Source organism: Herpailurus yagouaroundi, unplaced genomic scaffold (assembly GCF_014898765.1).
Source record: "Herpailurus yagouaroundi ecotype Mexico unplaced genomic scaffold, PumYag 77, whole genome shotgun sequence".
Lineage (NCBI taxonomy): Eukaryota > Metazoa > Chordata > Mammalia > Carnivora > Felidae > Herpailurus > Herpailurus yagouaroundi.
In genome coordinates, this window is record NW_024412388.1 from 7,134,225 (window position 1) to 7,141,086 (window position 6,862).

Genomic DNA, 6,862 nt, shown 5'->3' on the forward strand with positions numbered 1-6,862 from the left:
GGGTCCTAGGCGGCTCCAGGCTGAGACAGGGTCGGGGTGTGGGGAGCGCCCCCTGGTGGCCGAGCCGCACCTCCTCTGCCCGTCCACTGAGGAGGCAGGGGGCTCTCTCTTCTTTTAAAAAAAATGTTTATTTATTTTGAGAGGCCGGGGAGGGGCAGCGAGAGAGGAGAGACACAGAATCCCAAGCCGGCTCTGTGCTGTCAGGGCTGAGCCCGACAGGGGCTCGATCTCGCGAATTGTGAGATTATGACCTGAGCCAAAATCCAGAGTCCGGGGCTTAACCAGCTGAGCCACCCAGGCGGCCCCCCACCCCCCGCCTTTTTTTTTGTTTGTTTGTTTATTTTTTATTTTTTAGATTTAGGGTATTTTGTTTACATAACAAAATGTTATCCTATTAACTGTTTTTTTAAGAGTACCGTGCATTTGGGGGCGCCTGGGTGGCTCAGTCGGTTTAGGGTCGGACTTCGGCTCAGGCCATGAACCCAGGGTTCGTGGGTTGGAGCCCCGCATCCGGCTCTGTGCTGAGAGCCTGGAGCCCGCTTCAGAATCTGTGTCTCCCTCTCTCTCTCCCCCTCCCCCGCTAGTGCTCTCTCTCTGTCTTTCAAAAATGAATACACGTTTTAAAAAATTTCAAAAAAACAGTAGAGTGCATTTGCATTAAATACACTCACAGTGCTGTGCAGCCATCACCACCATCCATCTGCAGAACTTTCCCTCTTCCCAAATTGAAACTCTGTCCCCGTTAAACACTAACTCCCCATTCCCTCCCTCCCTCCCAGCTCCTGGCAACCACCATTCTGCTCTCCGCCTCTTACATTACACTACTCACGTAAATGGAATCATATTTGTCGTTTGTGGCTGGCTTATTTTTACATAGCTTAAATCTTCAAGGCTCGTCCCTGCTGTAGCATTCATCAAAATGCCTTTCCGTTAAATTTTTTTAACTTTATTTATTTTGAGAGCAAGAGAGAGCAGAGGGGAGGCAGAGAGAGAATCCCAAGCAGGCTTCAAAGTGTCAATGCAGAGCCCTGCTCGGGCTCGAACTCACGAATTGTGAGATCCTGACCTGAGCTGGAACCAAGAGTCGGACGCTTAACAGTCAGAGCCACCCAGTTGCCCCTATTCCCTTTGAAAGTGTTGAGGCACCTGGGTGGCTCCATGGATTAAGCCTCTGATTTTGGCTCAGGTCAGGATCTCGCAGTTTGTGAGTTCTAGCTCTGCATCGGGCTCTGTGCTCACAGCTCAGAGCCTGGAGCCTGCCTCAGATTCTGTGTCTCCCTCTCTCTCTGACCCTCCCTGGCTCGCACTCTGTCTCTCTCTCTCTTTCAAAAATAAACATTAAAAAAAATTTTTTTTAAGTGTACAATTCAGTGACAGTAAGTACATTCACAATGTCGTGCAACTACCACTGTCCTGTTCTAGAACTTTCTCGTGACCTCAAATGGAAACCCCTTACCCGTTTGCAGTCAGCCCTTCCCCCACAGCCCTGGCAAGCATTAATCTACTTTGTTTCTATGGAATGGGCTATTCTGGATGTTTCATATAAATGGAATCATACAATATGACAATCATGATCTTTTGTATCTCTTTTTGTAAGTTTATTTATTATTTAAACAGAGAGTACATGCAAGTGGGGGAGGGGCAGAGAGAGAGAGTGAGAGAGAGAGAGAGAGAATCCCAAGCAGGCTCCCCCTGTCAGTGCAGGGCCTGACGCGGGGCCCAAATCCACCAGGAACTTTGAGATCATGACCTGAGCAGAAGTCTGGTTGACTGAGTCAACCAGGTGCCCCATCTGATATCTCTTTTTTAATGTTTATTTATTTTGAGAGAGAAAGAGAGCTGGGGAGGAGCAGAGAGAGAGGGAGACAGAGAATCCCAAGCAGGCTCCGGTGCAGAGCCCGACTCAGACAGAGCTCAATCCCACAAACCGTGAGCTCATGACCTGAGCTGAAATCAAGAGTCTTGATGCTCAACTGACTGAGCCACCCCGAGGCCCGTGTGTCTGATATCTTTAGTTTGACACTGTGTTTTCAAGGCTCATCCATGTCAGTACTTCCCTCCTTTTTCTGGCGAATGTTCCACTGTTTGGAGGTCTTAGTAGCTCACGAAGCTATGACAAACCACCATAGATGGGGGGATTAAAGCGCAGACCTGACGACAAACAACATTCTACTCTCAACATTCTCCTCCTGGCCCCTCCCCCAACTCATGTTCTTATCGCATGCAAAATACATTCATTCCTTCTCAAAAGCCCCCAAATTCTTAACTCCTGGCATCAACTGCAAAGTCTGAAGTCCAAAGTCTCATCTAAACATCATCTTAATCAGACACAGGTGAGATTTGTGGTATGATTCATCCAGAGGCAAAATTCCTCTCCAGCTATGAACCTGTAAAATCAGATAAGTTTTGGGTTTCCAAAACCCATAGTGGTGGGCAGGCACAGGATAGACATTTCTATTCCCAAAGGGAGAAATCAGAAAGAAGAAAGGGGGACGGCACCTGGGGGGCTCAGTCTGTTCAAACTCTTGGTTTTGGCTCGGGCTGTGATCTCAGAGTTCTTAGGATCAAGTCCTGCATCAGGCTCTGTGCTGGTGGCTCAGAGCCTGCTTGGGATTCTCTCCCCCCCACCCCCATCCCTTCCTTGTTTGTGCTCTCTCTCTCTCTCAAAATAAATAAATAAACTTAAAAAAGAAGAAGAAGAAGAGTGGCACCTGGGTGGCTCAGTCAGTTAAGCATCTGACTCTTGGTTTTGGCTCAGGTCATGATCTCACAGTTCGTGGGATGGAGCCCCACATTGGGCTTGTTGCTGACAGTGGGGACCCTGCTTGGGATTCTTTCTCTCTCTCTCTCTGCCCTCCCCCATGCTTGCCCTCTCTTTCTCACTCTCTCTCTCAAAATAAATAAACTTTAAAAAAAATACTTAAAAAAAGAAGAAAGTGGTGGGGCGCCTGGGTGGCTCAGTTGGTTAAGTGTCGGACTTCGGCTCAGGTCATGATCTCACAGTTTGTGGGTTTGAGCCCCGTGTCAGGCTCTGTGCTGACAGCTCAGAGCCTGGGGCCTGCTTCGGACTCTGTGCCTCCCTCTCTCTCTGCCCCTCCCCTGCTTGTGCTCTGTCTCTCTCTCTCTCTCTCTCTCTCTCAAAAATAAAAAACATTAAAAAAAATGTTTTCAAAGAGTCATATGGTCTAAGGACTGAACCATTCTTCCTTTTTCTTCAACAGCGCATGTTCACAGCTGAATAGCAGTATGACCTGGTCCTGTAGGATCTCAGAACTCCGACCGCCTTCCTTCCTGTGGCCCTGCTTCCTCTGTCCCTTTAGTTCCAACGGTCAGTGTCTCTGCTGGTATAATCCTCTCTTTCTGACCTCTGTTGAGATGGCTGATTAGGTCCGTGGTTCACACTCAAGCTAACCTTGTCAAACGGTCAGCCGGCCACATCCTTGATGTTTTCTTTTTATTAAACGCCTTTCTGGGTTTTCTTGCCACATGGACAGGCTGAGAACTGTCCAAATCTTCAGGCTCCGGTTCCTTCTTATCTAGCGATCCTCCTTCACTGCCTTTCTCTCCCCTTGCATTTAATCCCGCTCAGCGGTCAGGGGGAACCAAGCCTTCCTCAAAGCACCGGAACACCAAGACACCAAGCAGAGGGGAGGCAGAGAGAGAATCCCAAGCAGGCTTCAAAGTGTCAATGCAGAGCCCTGCTCGGGCTCGAACTCACACCATATGGCCGAGTCCTGTGCCGCTTTATCACAACGATTGCCTTTTCCCCACTGTCCGAAAACACGTTCCCCATTTCCGTCTGAGAACTCATCGGAGCGGCCTTCGCCACGCCTCCTTCTGCCAACGTTTTGCTCGTGAGAAGGTGGGCGCTTTCTCCCTCCCTCCCGAGCCTTCATCGGAACCGCTTTGAGCAGTCTCTTCTCTGCAGTCTGGGCTGCTTCTCGCTGCGCCTCAAAACCCTCCCAGCTTCTTCCCGTGACTGTTTCTGCTTTTGTCGGTGTGCGTGGCAGCCGCGTCCCCCTTATCGGGACCCATCTCTGCCTTGGGCGGCTCGGACTGCTGGAGCCAAATGCCATAGGCTGGGAGGATTTAAACCACAGACATTTTATGCCTCCCGGTTTGGGGAGCCGGGAAGTCCAAGATCAAGGTGGCAGATTTCGGTTCCTCGCGAAAGCCTGCTTCCTGGCTTGCGGACAGCAGCCTTTTGGCTTTTCATCGCCTCTGAGATTCGCTGTGACACAAAATATGTGGAGTTTCCCCAGTAACCGATTCTCTCATTCTCCGGGGTGCGGCAATTCAACTCATTTCTGACGTTATCTACCTGGAGTGAGCACCAAACCCGCCACGTTCAAGGGCTCAGTCCTATGAGACTGCCTCTACTTCCGAGGCCAACCACAAACGGGGTGCCCAGGCTGCCTACACTTTGCCCAGATGACTCCAAATTTGGAGGGTCCCGTGACAGCTGCCTCCGGTTGGGTTATGTGCTGCTAGAGTGACTCACAGAACTCGGGAAAGCGCTCCCCTTCCTATTACTGGTTTAGTAGAAATAAAATGACTCAGGGACAGCCAGATAGAGTTGATGCTCAGGGCTGGGTACTGGGTGGGGGGGGGGGGCGGGTGGGAAAGGGAGGTGGGGGACGGTGGGGCAGGTTGGCAGTTTCCACATCCTCCCCACGTGTATCACCCTCTCAGTACCTTCACGCGTTCACCAATCAGGACACTCTCACGGTTCAAGAGTTTTTACAGAGCTCAATCTCCAGTCCCCCACCTACTCCTGGGATTTGGTGGGTGGGACAGAGGGTTTCCAGCCTCCGGGAGCTGCCCCCATCCCCAAGCTATCTCTGGGACCCACCCCAAGCCACTTCATTAGCATAAACTTAGGTGTGCTCCAAAGGGACTCCTTTAGGAATGATGGTAGAGACTCCTATCATTCAGGAAATACCAAGGTTTTAGGGACTCTGTTCCAGGAGCCAGTGATAAAGACCAAATATATATTTTTATATCTCACTGCTTTAAGCTCATTCTGGAAAGACGTTTTGGAACAGAGACAGGGAAAATAGAGGGACCCCGTGAAAAACTGCTTTTTTCACTCCTTTTCCTACTTCTTTTCTCGCTCAGACTTAACCCCCACCTTACACACGCCTTGTAAAAGTCAAGAATTTAACAATTTCTTTAGAGTCTTACAGCACAATAGATAACATCTGGAGACTGACCGGGCAGCCTTGTCACCAACACTTTCCAGACCACTGACTCACTAAGATCCCTGGATTCAGGGCACACGTGACTTCGGGCAAGTACCTAAAACTTGTCTTTGTTTCTGGATGCCTGAGAAGACACGTCACCGCACCGCAATCCTCAATAGAAACCCTGGATCCCAAGCAAAGACGAGACTCACTCTTTTTCTTTCTGAGTCTCTCGGATGCTCTGTCCATAGCTGCGCTCTCTGTTTATCTTTAATAAACTCTGCTGTCCCTTCCTCTTGGCTCGTGTTTGGTTTCTCTCCTGTGCAAAACCAAGGACTCTCTTGGCTGCCCCCACAGGATCCTCCTCTGGGTCCTTGGACCCAGCCAGCTTGCATCAGAACCGTTCAGTAAAACGAGGAAGAAATGGAATAAATATGTGAAGGATCTCTGTCGCTTTAAAATGCAAGAGGCTACCCTCATGGTGTTTTACCGCAGTTAACTATTAGAAGCGTTTTGTCCCAATTGCTTAGGCTGAACTCGATTCAGCAGACATTCAAAGAGGCTCACTAGGTTTAGAGAATATGCAACCAAAGCCATGAAAAATGAATGATGAATTCAATAGAAATTATTTTGACCTTAAGGAGTGAATTATAACCAAAAAAAAAATATTTTTTAAGTCATACCAAAAGCAGTAATTCATCATGACAATTCATTTCGAATAAGTGTAATGAAACTGTTCTTGAATTGATAATCCAATTAAGGACAAGAAATGAATGAAAAGATTTAAATTTGTGTTAATTTGCATAAAATATGCCACTGGATATGAAACATAATACGTCACTGGGGTGCCTGGGTGGCTCAGTCGGTTAAGCGTCTGACTTCAGCTCAGGTCATGATCTCGCGGTTCATGGGTTCGAGCCCCGCATCGGGCTCTGTGCTGACAGCTCGGAGCCTGGAGCCTGCTTCGGATTCTGTGTCTCCCTCTCTCCCTCGCTGCCCCTCCCCCACTCGTGCTCTCTCAAAAATAAAAAAACATTAAAAAAATTAAAATAGCAAGCTAGTATTTATTTAGCCACTTATTTCTCAGAAAAAGCTGTCTCGGAAACCACTGAGGGGGATGATGGGACTTTCTTTTGCTAGGAAGGTATCTGTTCGGTGCTACTGAAGTTAACTCTACCCAAGCTCCAGCTGTGAAATGTGTGACCGGTGACAGAGACTAAGTCACATAGTGCTTTTCGTTGTCCCTGCATGTGGTCCAAGGCGATCTAATCTGAGTGAGTTTCAGGATTCTAGCTGGGAATGATGGGACAAATGGTCAGTCTTCCTCGCAAGGCTTGGGTGAGGAAATATGCCCCATCCTCGGAGCCACCTGAACACCCCGAACGAAGCCGGCCAGAAGAGGAAGGAGACAATGCAGAAAGCAGAGAGAGAGAGAACCACGAAGAAACCGGAGTCTGCTGTTCGGCCTCCTGAACAAAGCTGACCTCAAAGTCTACTTCTGGACTTTGTGGTGATGTAAATCAATAACATCCATTTTTTGTTGAAGCCAGTTCGAGGTGTGCTTTTCTTTTGCACAGAAGCTGTCCTAAAAACTAAACACAGTGCACTAGGAGAGAAGCACCTGGGAATTCCCAAGCATTATTGAATATAAATTGTGAAAAATAGGCAAGAACTGATTC